The sequence below is a fragment of the Ochlerotatus camptorhynchus genome, unplaced genomic scaffold (genome assembly GCF_037179485.1).
Source record: "Ochlerotatus camptorhynchus isolate MF236.1 unplaced genomic scaffold, CSIRO-AGI_Acam_v1.1 ptg000153l, whole genome shotgun sequence".
In the NCBI taxonomy this organism is placed as follows: domain Eukaryota; kingdom Metazoa; phylum Arthropoda; class Insecta; order Diptera; family Culicidae; genus Ochlerotatus; species Ochlerotatus camptorhynchus.
The window spans coordinates 300,994-316,755 of NW_027040643.1; the positions used below are offsets into that span (position 1 = coordinate 300,994).

The 15,762-nt window shown below is 39.5% G+C and overlaps 1 pseudogene; it reads right to left on the minus strand.

The window, feature by feature from the left end:
* Window positions 1–54: 54 nt before the first annotated feature.
* LOC135701288 (uncharacterized) lies at window positions 55–615 on the minus strand (annotated as a pseudogene).
* Window positions 616–15,762: the final 15,147 nt, after the last annotated feature.

Sequence of the window (15,762 nt, forward strand, 5' to 3'; positions counted from 1 at the left end):
GTATAGTAAATGCACAAAGGGTTTAACATTAGTAATAAGTGAACGCATATAAGCCTAGTTTTGCTTACAATATTTAATCAACTTTCGCAGCCTCCCAGGCCGCATCCGGTTTTTGCCAGCATTCCTTCTATGCTCCCGTCCATTTAGCACCGTAGACAGCAGGTCACAGATTCGGAATTTACGCTCTCCGTTGATACCCTGCAAGTCCTTCGTGGATTTCCGTGACCATTCCCGCAGCGGTTTCACCTTAACAAAGCGAGAGCCCGGAAGTAGCAGATCCGCTGGCAATGGAGCCGTTTCGTAGATATCGTGAAAGGGAAATTTGGAAAATGATTGCATCAGTGGATTGAAATACTCATCTGATTGTTCCAGGGCTGGCCAGGAAACTTTGCTGCAGCCGACGGCTAAGATCAATGTGGTCACATTCAGCAGCGATATGAGCAGCAACTGAAACGAAAGTGCACAATTTGTTACGAGTAGCAGCACTGGCACTGGCAGTGACCTTCGACAGTGGATACGTACCATGTTTTGCCGATGATCGAATGCTGACTTGCCTCGATCAGCAGTTTATTCTGCGGAATACGACTCATGTCTGACGGAAGGGCAAATTGGCATCCGCTTTCGGCGCGCCTCGTTGTGACTAGTGCCGGTTTTGTTTTGGGTTTCGGTCAGCTACCTTAAACATAACAAACGCTGCTGCTTGAATGAGAAAAGCACGAACGCATGGTGACCTTTCAGATGGTAGCTGTTCTGTAGTGGAAATTGTAAGATTGTTTTCCTAAGAAAAGCACTCCCATCACGCTTAAAATGAGAGGAGATAATGATCAGAAGTCACATATGCTTCTGGATACCTATGAGCGAACTATATCTGCAGTTTGCGTACTCTGGTGCTCCCAGTATTCTGGATAAGTCAGGTCCGTCTTGTCGAAGTTGACATGAGTTTAAGTACTGAACTTAGCAATGCTGTTCGTCAATTCCAATCCCCTAAGTACAAGATCACGCACTGTTAGCACACGTGATAGAGAATCACGGTGTGTATTTGGATGTCAGAAAAAAAAAAAAAAAAACAAAAATCGCTAAATCTTCCACCGTTTGAAAATATAGCCTTTTACCTTTCATTCGACGCCTGTTTGAAAATAATCCACTGAGAGATACCGAACAATGTTTTTTTTTTTAATAAGTAACAAACTTGTATAAGCAAAAATGCTACCTGTGGACCGTGCAAAGCGAGGTTTGTTTGTAACTAAAAATTTATAAAGCAGAGAAAGGTTCCCGTGCTGAACTTGATGTTCTTAAATTAATTTTAGACCTCCCAAAAATAATCAAAACATGATTCACGTATTTCATGAGGATTTCCATGTAGCTTATTAACCAACATGATTTAGAGTTGGATGCGTCTCTATGGAGCATGGCGTAACTTTAGCAAGGTTTAATTGCTCACCAGAGAACCTGGATCAGGCACAGGTTGTTTGAAAAAGTAATTTGGTTCATATTTGACTGGCTTCGTAATTTTAACCTAGGTTGTCGCACTCTTAGGAACAATTTGAGAAAGGAGCACATCTACGGAATCACAACTGACTGGATAATCCCGATCGCGTCCGTAATGTGGCGTTTTAATAGGGGAGATGGGGTGAAATGCTCTTAATAAGGAAAATCTCCGTTTAATCCACAAAGTGAATTGATATTGGCTTTACTTTTTTATGTTCTTCCTCTATTGAAGTTAAATGCTTGACGCCTGATGGTTATGCTTTCCACACTAAAATTCATGGGGCACATTAATGCCCCTTCTTCTCAACTTAGTGTTCTAGATGCACTTCCACAGTTATTAATTGAAAGCTTTCGAAGCCTGTACCATTATTGCATTAGTATAATTGTGTGGCAAGTACAATTATACTTTAGGCCCAGGGAAGTCGAATAATTTTCCAACCCGACAAATTCCTAGACCGGATCGAGAATCGAACCAAGCCACCTCCAGCATGGTCTTGCTTCGTAGCTGCGCCTTTACCGACTGAGCTAAGGAAGGCCCACTTAGAGTAACAAGTAGTATTGTTGAAAATAACTACTATTTTTCTAATAAAAAAAAGTTGAGCTATTGAGCCGAAAGATGAACCATGTAGCTAATAGATTGCATCAATCAAATTGTACTTGCCACACTTGAAATGCGAGTAAGAAGAAGAAATAGGGGCGTCGGTGGTGTAGTGGTAAGCATGACTGCGTTTCACTCCAAAGGGTCTGGGTTCAATCTCAGTCGGCGCCGTCGAGATTTTCTGAGGCATAAAATCTCTGTTCACGAATTCCTTCGCATGGAAAGTAAAACCGTTGGACCCCGGTCCATGAGCTGATGGGTCCATAGCTAGGGTCTAGGTGTGGGAGCTGCCTCCCTGGCGTCGGTAGCATTAACTCAGTACGGAAAACAAGATCGACGGGAAAAAAACCAAGGGAAAAATATTCCATTTAATTGTTGTAAGGCAGATGGGGGTAAAATAACCATGCTATGGAAGACCTCCGTTGAATACACAAAGTGAATCCATATTTGAATACAATGTCATTTAAATTTTGTATTAGAATATTGACAAGATATTACAATTCATATGCTTAACAAAAATTGCTCTAATCTTGTTTAAATTGGTAAAATTGAAAAGGTCCTGGTTCCGAAATGCTGCGGTGCAAAATTCACATAATGTTTATATGTCAAGGAAGCATACATTTAGGCTTTATCTATGTTCTTCCTCGATTAAATTTCAATGATTAACGCCAGTTTGTTATGCTTTTCAACCTTCTGTTCACGCTTATACCCCACTTAGAGTAACAAATAGTAACAACAGAATGTTAGATAGAATTTCCAACCAACTCAGTAACAACAGAGACATTTCTCGGTTGGGTATATAGCTCAACATGGATAAGCCAAACGTACACGACATTAATCCAACTCATATTTGAGTTTAGTTCATTCCAATTTGCAAAACCGTAGCTTACTCATAGCTATAACAACATATCAAGAAGACAGGCAACTCTTCCATTTTCTCATGCGACCGCTATGAGACCGACACAATCGCGTCATCTGCCGCGCAAAGGTAGATACTTCGAACGAATTTGATTGGTACAATTGGATTACAACCTCAGAAGAAAGATTTGTGTATTTGCTCATTTTTCTATGTAGTACTTCCACCTTCACTCGAGCGCAGCTCTACTGTATATGTCGTTGGATTCTGGAAGAATTGCCAGTCTTCTTGATTTGGAGTCTTCACTCATAGACAGAGTAAAATTTGCCTCGATTTTCCAGGAAAAACTGTTCCAATAAGTGAAACCTCTCACTCACTCTATTTGTATAGGGTAGGATGGTCTAAAACGCACTCCTGGGGTAAAAAAGGCCCCAAGCCTTCCGATTGAGCTAGCATTATGGCATATTAAATCCCAGAATCAGTAATAGGAAAGCAATGAAAAAACGCACGGGGCCATTTTACCACAGGGGTGTATTATGGACTGTTCTCTCCTACTCATAGGCTGAGTAAAATTTTCGTTTACTTTCCTCATAGGGGAAATGGATGTAATGTCGGCCTAAATGGCCCTAATATGGGCCCATACATAAATTCAGCATTCGACTAAATTTCCAATAGCGACCAAAAATATACATTAGTACCGTCCCAATGACGCGTTCATCTAGATAAAATTGTTAAATAGTAGATTTTTAGCGATGGGCCCAATCTTAGATCCATAGGCCAAAATTAGAGCCATTTCCCCTATTTGAGAAGATTTTTGAGGATAAGCAAGAAAAATTTCAGTAAGTCTATGAATCTACTTTTTAGTGATTTTGAATGAAAAACCACTTGTCTGCGAAGCAAGTTGAAGCTTCTCATGTCGATATGTAGAGGCGTTGATGTTCGTTGTAGTTTACTGTGGGAAGCTTTCGTTGCTTGCAACATTGCATACGACTTAAAAAGCAGTTTTGAGTGCACTGGAAACCAAACTAACTCAGAAAGTCAGCTACTTCTACTTAGATGTGAGTTACTCTTTCTCATTCCTATTTCTACACTGAAAACGAACCTTTCTCAGAGAATGAGTCACGTTTACTCATTCATGTGGAAAATTTTCTAAAAGCCTAGGTTACTCATGCTCTGAGTGACCTACGCTTTTAGAAATGTCTCCATACGAATGTGTAAACGATACTCATAACTAAATAAAAGTGACTCATTATCTGAGGTGGCTTCGTTTTCAGTAAAAAAGCGAGGTGACTCAGCGCTTTTATTTTAATGGAAACGCCTACATTTAGGCGCATCTGTTCATTATAAGAAATCTTTTTTAGAGCTTATGCTGAATCTACACTTAGCACAAGGATTTATTATCTGATTCGGATTCAGTTCACCTAATAAGGGGAACGTGGGCTAATAAACCCCCCCCCCCCCCTCTCTATGGAAATGCTGGATTTTAACTACTTATTGATCAACAATATGTATCCCATTTTAGTGGATTCATTAGTGTTACCGGAATCATCAAATAAAAATATGCATTTATCACTGGGGAATTGATATTAAGAAAAATATCAGTTAAGAACTTTTTTTATTGCGAGGTAACAGGTGAGGCGAGGTTCTTTAGACTACGAAAACATGTTACTGGGTCTGCGATCTATATTGCGAATAAAGCCCAGGAGGAAATAAATGCCAGGTTCGAGTAAGGCCAAACATTGCTCTTCACAACTCCGCACAATCACCTTCCTAATGCGTTGGACGTTGAAACCGCAAGATATAAAAACAGCTTGAATAGGAAAGCCCATGAAAGCTCTGAAAGGCATGAGAAAATAATTCGCTACTGCGCAGCTCAAACATCAACAGAGGTAAGTGTAGGAACTAATACTTGAACAAGTGAAGGCAATGAGAAATGTAGTAAACAATTTGCGTGTTTGTGAATGAAATAAATGTCAGTTTAACAGTAAGACATAAAGAAATAATAATTGGTCGAGAAGGAATATTTAAGTAATTTATTACAGTGTAGAGGCTATCCAGGACACACTTCACAAAACGCATAAGGAAATGGCGTTGCGATCAATCGTTCTGACGATGACGGAAAAACGTAAATGAAAAACGCTAAATCAGACCGGAAGAGTGAAGAGGGATGAGGAGAGAAAAAAAAATTCAGTCTGTAAACTATTGTTGTGGAAGACAGTCGTGTGCACAACTGCTGCTGATTTGAAGGTGAAATACGACATGGCGTCGTCGGTAGGTGAGTATTTTTCCTAGAAAACGCGAGTAAAAATAAAAAAAAAAAATATTAAGAGCTTTGAAACAACAACCAAAATTACAATGCATGCAGGACGAGTGGGTTCCTGCATTGTTAACATGAAATGGAGAAGAGCGAGTGGGCTACTACTCTGAAGAAAGAAAATGAAGCAGAGCGCGTGGGCTACTGCATGATTGAATGAATTCCAAATGGATCAGAGCGGGTTGGCTACTATTTCAAAAATCATAAGAAAGTGATAATAATAACTATGAAGCAGAACGTGTGGGTTACTGTTCTTAAGTATTAGAATGATAGATATTTAAAATAAAAAAAAATAATAAAAATTAATGCAGGGAGAGTGGGTTCCTGCATGCTTGAAAGAAATCAAGAATTGTATATTAAGACCGTTGTTTTTTTTTTCTCAATTTTAGGCAAATCGGTTCGAACGCCGCGTGATCAGAAAAAGAAAGCCAAAGAGATGGCCAGAGAGCTGGCGAATGCAAGGTCTAAGAACGCGGCTCTGGAAAAAGCGCTGGAACGTAGTCTTCAAGTGAACAAAGAGCTTCAAGCTTCACAGCAAGATGGCGTCAGACAGGCGGAACCGGAGGAACAGCCCGAGATTGAATTCGATGTTGACAATGGATTGAGCAGTACGAGACGTGTAACGGGTTCCAGCTTCGAAGAGTCGAAATTCTTATCATCGATGAATCAGCTCTCTGTTGCGTCTATTAATGTCCCGGAATGTAAAGCAACGGACGATGACGGAATTTACCGTCATACATATGAGCAGTGGAAGGACTTGCTGAGTGATTCCCTTAAGCTAGCCGGCATAGAGGACGAAATGACAAAGTTTACGGTGTTCAAAGTGAAGGCTGGTGCCCGTCTGCTCGAGATATTTAGGAACACGAAGTCAGACGCCGAGTCACCAGATCCAGACAAGAAACCTTTTTCAAACGCGTTGCATCGACTTCAGAGTTATTTCGGGTCTGGGTCCGAAGTGATGCTGATGCGACGAAAGCTGGCAATGATGTCTCAGAAACCTGATGAAACGGATCTCAGTTTCCTTACACGTGTTGGTTCAACTGCCCGTCTTTGTGAATTCGATGAGGGTAAGGAGTTTGAGCAAATCGTTGCCACGGTAGCTGAACATGCAAGGAATCGGGATGTACGCACCACAGCTCTCAAAATGCTTAGCCGGAAGGGTACTTTTATTGACTTGGTGGATAAGGTGCGGGAAATCGAGACTATCCGGCTTAACGAAGAATATGTCACGCGAAGATACGGAAATGAAGGACCGGCACTGGTCGCACCAGTTAGATCTTTCTCCAACTGGGATGCCGCTCGCCAGCAAAGATATCCAACTGACTTCGGTTTTCGTGGCGGCGTTTATCCACGAGGAAGTTATCGTGGTAACGCTACCCGAGCAGGAAGGATGCACAGAGGTGGACATTTTCAACCCGAGATGAACAGAGGACGATTTCAATCCCGGCTGAATAGAGGCGGAGGTTTTCGGAACAACGCTTCATCGGAAAGAAACTGTTGGCGCTGTGGTGGAGTTTATCACTCACCCGACAATTGTAACGTCAAGGACAAAATTTGCAACAAATGTGGACAGGTTGGGCATATTCAAAGAGTGTGCTTTGGATCATTCAAACGTACGGGAGGAGAGATGTTGGATGCCCCACCAAATAAGATTGCAGCAATTGAGGTTCGAGGCAAGTCCGAAGAAGAATCGAAAGTTGATGAACCGGTAAGTGAGCATATCGATGACCAATAGATTGGGTACGTTGAAAGAATGCTTGTCAAATAAGTAGAACATACATCACATTTATTAAACACTCGATTAAACATTTAAATGTCATCAATGGATTATCATTATAAAGAAATATGAACTGACACAGATATGGAACTAAACTATCAAATAAAATAATTTCAATATTTACTAAATAGTTTTTTTTAATTTGTATTATGTACTATTATTATATTGAAACAGGAATTAAAATCTAATTTGCAAATCATCGCAAGTTTTGGGCAGTCGTCCTCGTTTGAAGAGAAAATCAAGGACGAAAATCGGGATCATAAAGTTGATCGACCAGATACCAAGAGTAACAGAGCTGATCATGGTGATGTAAGTGTAAATATTATTTAAAGCAAAATCCTCTGAACTTTTGAAATTCATGAAAAAGCGTTTATTTCAATATACATTATCATATTATCACAGGGAATTGATCCTGATTTGTCAGTCATCGTGTGTACGGATTCTGCGGTTGAAAGTAAAGTTATTGATCGTGTGGATCCAGTGAATCCCGAGACTAATGTGATTGATAATTTTCATGATGCTGCTAGCCTCAATGCTGTTCACCATTCATTCACGGATCTATTCCATACTGAGCGTAGGCCTAAAGAACTCAACGACGGAGTCATCTTGGCTGTAGTAGCTGGACTAAAATGTTCCTTTCTAATAGACTCAGGGGCTCAAGTAAATACGTTTACTTTGGTTACGTTTGAGAAAATCATGTCAGATGCAAGGTGCAAGAACGAGATGTACAACGTAAGTTTCGAAACCGACCGTTCTCTAAAAGCGTATGCTGCGTCTGGAGAAATCAAGGTTGAAGCTACATTTCACGCGTACCTGTATATTTCTGACGACAGGCCTACACTATTAGAAAAGTTCTACGTCGTTAACGAAGCTCGTGCACTTTTGAGTAGATCAACTGCATGTAGATACAGTGTATTGATGCTGGGATTGAAGGTACCAGTGCGTCCCTATACCGAAGCTACGACTATAAATGAATGCCATCAACATGCTGGAGAAATTGCAACTATTTCTGCCAGTGAAATATTTCCGAAATTTAACATCCCAGCTGTGAAAATTTATTACGATACCACGAAGCCACCATGCAGGAATGTGTTCCTGAATATTCCATTGGCAGTGAAACCTTGGGTAGAAGAACGTCTGAAAGATTTAGTTGCAGCAAATATTATTGAACCGGTAACTGATGATATGGACACATCGTTTTGCTCATCTATGTTGATGGTTCCTAAGGGAAAGGACGACTTCAGATTGGTTATTGACTTAAGAGGACCTAACCAATACATTTATCGAACTCCTTTTGCTATGCCTACGTTGGAACAAATCCTAGCAAAGCTAGAAGGAGCAACCTGGTTCTCAACGATTGATCTATCAAATGCGTTTTTCCATATTGAACTGCACGAGGAGTCAAGGCATTTAACCAATTTCTACACAGAATTTGGAATGTTTCGCTACGTACGGTTGCCATTTGGATTGTGCAATGCTCCTGATTTGTTCCAGGAAGCACTCCAGCGAAAGATACTCGGAGAATGCGAAGGCTGTGTGAACTATTTGGACGATGTGTTGATATTTGGTCTGACAAAAGAGGAACACGACAAAAACTTGATCGAAGTACGCTCCAGATTGGCAAACCATAATGTAAAACTGAATGAAAGTAAGTGCATCTTTGGTAGCCAAGAAGTAAAGTTTATTGGTTTCATCTTGACACCCCACGGATGGCAAATTGAAGAAGGTAAAATTGTCGCAATCAGGGAATTCCGGCGACCCACGAACTGCGCAGAAGTTAAGAGTTTTTTGGGCCTGATTACATACGTCGACAAATTTATCATTCACCGGGCAACAAAAACCGAATGTCTGCGAGCTTTGGCCAGTTCTGACGTTTTTTACTGGACTTACAATGAGGAAGTGGAGTTTGAGTACCTGAAGAAAAAAGCGCTAAAATCCATAAAAACCTTGGGATACTACAATCCGAATCATCGTATTGAACTGTTTGTGGACGCATCACCATCCGGATTAGGAGCAGTACTTATTCAGTATGATGAGGCTAACAATCCAAGGATTATAGCATGCGCATCGAAAGTACTCTCTCAGACCGAGCAGCGATATCCTCAGACTCAAAAAGAGGCGTTAGCTGTAGTCTGGGGTGTTGAAAGATTCAATTACTACCTGCTAGGGAAGACTTTCGTAATCTGGACGGATGCTGAGGCGAACCAGTTTATATTCAACACAAATCATCGGTTGGGGAGAAAAGCAGTTTCTCGCGCCGAAGGCTGGGCGCTGCGCTTGCAGCCATATGATTTCATCATCAAACGCGTACCAGGAGATGAAAACATAGCTGACGTGCTATCTCGCCTGGTGTCCGAGACGCAAGTAGCAGAACCTTTTGATGGAGACGATGACAAGCACTTTCTTTATGCTTTGGATTCAGAACGGATGGAAATAACTTGGTCTGAAATCGAAGTCATGTCCGAGGAAGACATCGAGCTGCAAAGAGTGCGAGAAGCTTTGACGTGCAAAAAATGGCCTAAAGAACTACGATCGTATGAGGCGCAGAGGAAGTACCTATTTTGTATGGGGTCATTATTGTTCAAGAACGAGCGTGTTATATTGCCGGAAAAGCTTCGTGCAAAGGCAATCACATCAGTTCATGGTGGTCACGTGGGCGAAATGGCAACAAAACGGATCATGCGAAAGTATTTTTGGTGGCCAAAGATGTCCAATGAGGTAGCACGATTTATCAAAGACTGTGAGATATGCACTCTACTGTCTAGACGTAACCCACCTTTGCCATTAATAACAAGGGAGATGCCGGATGGACCATGGGAGATCCTCCAAATTGATTTTTTGACGGTTCCTCAATTCGGGACAGGCGAATTTTTGGTTGTAATTGACACGTTTTCTCGGTATCTTGCGGTTGTAGAAATGAAAGCGATTGATGCGGGGAGTACAAATTCTGCACTTTGTGAGATTTTCCAGACATGGGGTTTACCGATAGTAATCCAGAGCGACAACGGTCCTCCCTTCCAAAGTTTGGCATTTAACTCGTTTTGGAAGGAAAAGGGAGTAGATATACGCAAAGCAATACCTCTCAGCCCCCAGTCAAACGGGGCGGTTGAGAGGCAAAATCAAGGTATCATCAAGGCGCTGTCTGTTGCGAAACTCGAAGGAAAGAACTGGCGAACGACACTCCAAGACTTTGTTCATCGACACAACACGCTCGTGCCACATTCGAGGCTGCGAGTGACTCCATTTGAGTTGATGACAGGATGGAAATATCGGGGAATATTCCCTGGCCTTTGGAACAAATCTGAAAGCAACAACATTGATGTCACCAACGTTCGTGAACGGGATGCAGAGTATAAACTATCCAGCAAGCAATATGCAGATTCTGTACGTGGAGCAAAAGAATCCAATATCAACGTTGGAGATGTAGTCTTTTTGGCACAGCAGAAAAGGAGCAAAACCGACCCTACTTTTTCCTCCGAGCGGTATAGAGTAGTTGTGAGGGACGGGGCCAAGGTTGTGGTTATGAGTACAACGGGTATCCAGTACACGAGAAACGTCCGAGAGATCAAAATTGCTCCTCCACTTCAATCAGCGGATGACGAAGACGTTGAGCAACACATAAATGGAACTACAGAGAAAAACATTGATCCAACGGAGGAAAATCGATCTTCGCACTCAGCGCAGAATATTCCTTCGATCACTGGAACTTCACGTTCATCGGAGAACATTCCTGTGTCCACCGGGGAATCTCGTTCGCTCCGTAACAGGGGCACAATCAAGCGACCTTCACGATTTGAAGATTTCGTGTATCACGTTTTTCATTAAACTGCAGTGCACGAAACGAGGCAAGTTGAACGAAGTTGTCATAGCAACTGTATATACGCATCTGAGCAATGATGAAAACGTACATTTCCAATCATGAAAATTACATGATGTAATATTGTCACGACGATGCTTTCCTAAAAATAAAGAATTATTATTGAAATTAATTTGTTATTTACCTTTATTTTGATCATCCAAGAGTAGCAGTAGATGTAGTAAAAAAATGTTTAAAAGTTAAAAACTTGAGGAACAACCACCAGGACGCATCAAAAGCTGAAGCGGACCGCAAGAGGTTTTTTTTTTGAGTTATTGACGAATATGGATAAAAGCAAACGTCAAACATAATTGAACGACATTCAGCCGTGGCTACCATGTGATTGCGAGGACACGGTAAAAAAAAAATATATGTATTTGTTTTGTGTTGGTTGTAAGTGTGTCGGTGACAACAACAAAATGCTGCCCTAATGAAATTTGTATGGTTATTTTGCTTAACGACGTGTTTAGGGTATCATCCAAACCATTTGTGAAATAGTTCGACCATTTGGGTTATCGTTCGAGGATAGTTTTTTTTAATAGGGTGGCTCAGCAGCCCCTAGCATTTTGCTGACGCGATAAGAATTAAATCAAGCTGAACAATGCATTAGGTCCTAAGTAACATTGACAGATTATCTTCGTCGACTTTCTTTTTGTATCCTCACGGCCATGTTAAGACATTCCCAGCTATTTTCAGCACACAGATCGATGAAAGAAGCTATTATACGACAAACACGACAAGAAACGGTTCTGTACCCAAGTTATTAACGAAAAAATGCGCAAATCTAGACTTGGGATGTGTTCCATTTGGTGAATTTGCACTTAAACTTGACACAACGAAAATAAATTAAAATTTTCGAAAATCCTTCGGTTGTTGATCGACCGATTTTGAGTAACTTTTGTCCAAATGAATTTTATGTCTGCATGAGAAATAAGTCGGGTAGAATAGCAAATTTATTTTAAAATTTTCTATGCGTCAAATTTAACTGAAAATTACATGATGTAATATTGTCACGACGATGCTTTCCTAAAAATAAAGAATGATTATTGAAATTAATTTGTTATTTACCTTTATTTTGATAATCCAAGAGTAGAGAACAGGAAGGATGTAGGAACTAATACTTGAACAAGTGAAGGCAATGAGAAATGTAGTAAACAATTTGCATGGTTATAATTAAATTAATAATAAGAGTGTTTGTGAATGAAATAAATGTCAGTTTAACAGTAAGACATAAAGAAATAATAATTGGTCGAGAAGGAATATTTAAGTAATTTATTACAGTGTAGAGGCTATCCAGGACACACTTCACAAAACGCATAAGGAAATGGCGTTGCGATCAATCGTTCTGACGATGACGGAAAAACGTAAATGAAAAACGCTAAATCAGACCGGAAGAGTGAAGAGGGATGAGGAGAGAAAAAAAAAATTCAGTCTGTAAACTATTGTTGTGGAAGACAGTCGTGTGCACAACTGCTGCTGATTTGAAGGTGAAATACGACAGTAAGGTTACATGATAATCACGTATAGCTTTCTTTGCTAACCGAAAAATGTTAGTATTGAGGAACCGTGAGAGCTTGCGACTGGTGCGATTCATATGATCTGAGTTTATTCGGCTTTTTCAGTCTGTATATGCAGCGAAAACGCTTTATTTCGACGTTTCGGTGGTTTTATTTCACCTTTTGCAAGGAATTCCTAAAATAAAATAATGTTTTCGAAAGTCTTGTTTGGGATTTGTCATTTGTGTTTCTTAAGGTGTCGCCACACGGCGCATGATATTTATGTTATAGTTCTCTATGACATAGCCGATTTATGAACTTTGACGTAATAGTAGCTATGTAGTAGAAAACTATAGGGGGCGACCCCGGCGTAGTGGTTAACATCCATACCTCTCACGCCAAAGTCACGAGTTCAAATCTCACCCCCGGACAAGTCACGAATGACCCAAGAGTGTTAAAGTGACTATAATAAAAAAAAAAGTAGAAAACTATGACGTAGTGCTATATAATAGAATTTTCGAGTGTACACACGATTGATTTTTTTTTTTCATTTTTGTTCGCTTAATGAACCTGTGCACATCATAAAAAAATAGTTTCAGGAATGCAAAAATGGGTACTTCTGATAGCTTTAGATAAAAAAGAAAAGAATTACTGCAGCTTTAGCGTACCTCATCTTGAAGAGGCGAATTAAGCGGAGAAGTGGTACAATCTGGACAACATCATGGATTGCTTGGTGTGAAGGCTTCGGAATCGAAACTAATCTTCTGAAGGAGTTGGGTGACGAAGATCCAGCATACTACCGTAATTTTGTCAAAATGACAAAGCAGGATTTTGATTATGTTCTGGAGAATGTTTCACCGGTTATTACCAAGCAGGATACCAATATGCGCAAGATCCGGAACATCCGTTAAAGTGGTCAATTCATGAAACTTATCCTAGAACTCAGCGTTTTTTTTTTCAAAACCATTCATTGACATCTTATTAATATGAATTCGAAGTTGTGATCGGAAAATTGACTCTTGGGTCCACGAAATGGCCTTCCAGAGGATCAAAATCATCCCTTAAAGAGGTAAACTCATGAAACTGATCCTAGAGCTCTTCTGATCGTTCGAAATCACTCATAGATGTCTCATCAGAATAAAATGGGAGTTGTGACCGGAAAATGGACCATTGGGACCACGAAATGGTCCGTTTTTTCAAAACCTCTCATTGGCATCTGATCAGAATCAATTTGGAGTTATGACCAGAAATTTTACACTTGGGACCAGTGCACAAAGGTCCCCAAGCCGTATTTAGGAAGACAACAATATTTGCACCCAAACCATCACTTTTGGGTACATGGAGTATTGTGGAAAGTTTCTTCGTATTTTTTGGCCAATCTTTTTTGTTAGTAAAATTAGGGTTTAAAATTGGTGAATTGAAAATACAAACTTTTTCAATATTTGAAATAGACCAATGCAGTGTTCTAAAAAGTTGTATGATAATCAATTTTAATCAATTTTGCTCTAATTTCAAATTTCTATCTCTTATGGTTCAACAATTATGATTATTTTAAACAAGCAGGTTTGGGTGGTCCCTAGAAAATCGGCTTTCTTTAAATATCATTTTATAAGTTCATTTCTCGTAGAAACTTTGTTTTAAATACTTTCAGAACTTTCTATGACTCATGTTTTTGCTGGAGCGACTAAGTTAATATCTCCTTTATTTGAAAATGTATGGCTTGTTTTTGGTAAAAAATTTGACTATTTAAAATAAAATAAATAAAATACTTTAAACAAGAAACACTCTCACCGTTTTTTCACCAAAAATGAAGAAAAACACGATATTTCTAATGAAATCCAAAGTTTGAAAACCGGGTTACTGCTTTTAGAGATATTGACAATTAAAAAAAAAATCGAAGAATATATCCATTACTTTCTAATAAAAAAGATAGCAACATGATTGCGTCATCAATATGCGGCATCATAAGTTCTAAATGTGTCCAAAACAATGTTTTTACGAGAAATGAACGTATGAAAAGTTATTCAACTAAATCTGTTTTTTAGGGGGCCACCCTTACCTGCTTGTTTAAAAAAAATCATTACTCATGAACCATAAGAGATATAAATTTAGTGTCATAAACAAAAATGCTTTGAATTGATTGTTCTACAACTTTTAACAACATTGCATTAGTCTATCTCAAATAATAATAATAATTTTTTCGACCACCCTAATTTCACAAACATTAAAAGATCGGCCAAAAAATATGAAGGAACTTTCCGCAAGACTCTACCTTAAACTGACGGTTTTTGCGCAAAAATGTTGTCTTCCTAAACATGGCTTTGGGACTTGTGCAGTGGATGGTCTTCCGAAAGATCCGAAACATCCGTAAATGTCGTCAATTCATGAAACTGATCCAACAACACCGTATTATTCGAAAACTCTCATAGACGTCTTATAATTATGAATTCGGAGTTATGATCGAAAAAATAAACCCTGGAGACCATGAATGCTCCTCTGGAACATCATAGACGCTCCCCTGGAAGATAATAGACGTCTCTTCAGAATGAAATCGGAGTTGTAACTGGAAAATGGACCCCATTGGATGGTGCTCCAAAATATCCGGATATTATTATTATTATCCGGATAAAAATAGTGGATCGTTCAAGAAAACTGATCTCAGCACTTTATGTTTTTTTTAGAACTGCTCATAGACATAATTTTTCAATTTATCATCATGGATAATTTCTAGGTGGTATTTAAGTGTTTAATAACTTCTAGGTGCTTTTAACGGAATTTTTGAAATTCATTCCTTGGAATTCTGTTGAAAAAAAACCGGGGAGCTCTAGGATCAATTTCATTAATTGACCACTTTTACGAATGTTCCGGATCTTTTAGTGGACCATCCCGTGGTCCCCAGTCTAAATTTTCTGGTCACAACTCCGAATTTATTGTGATAATTCATCTACGAGTGGTTTCTAAAAAACCGTGGAGCTCTACGATCAGTTTCATGAATTGAGCACTTTTACTGTTGTTGCGGATCTTCCGGTGGATCATCCCATAGTCTCCAGAGTCCATATTCCGAACACAACTCCGAATTCATTTTGATAAGATGTCTATGAGTGGTTTCTAAAACAAAAATAAAAGTGCCGCGCACAGACTGCTGCCAAAAAACTAAGACCAATAAACTATGAACTATTCCGGCTTGATGGAATAGTTTATACCTTGCAACTATGATATAGAAACTATCGCTAGAGTGTACACACGACAATGAATTTGGCTCTATGTCATAGATCTAAACTTTAACTTGCAAGTCATAACTATTAGGTATCACGTCATAGTTTAGGTGTTCCTATGGGCTATAATATAGTTTTCTATCACATAGCTCGCTATATACT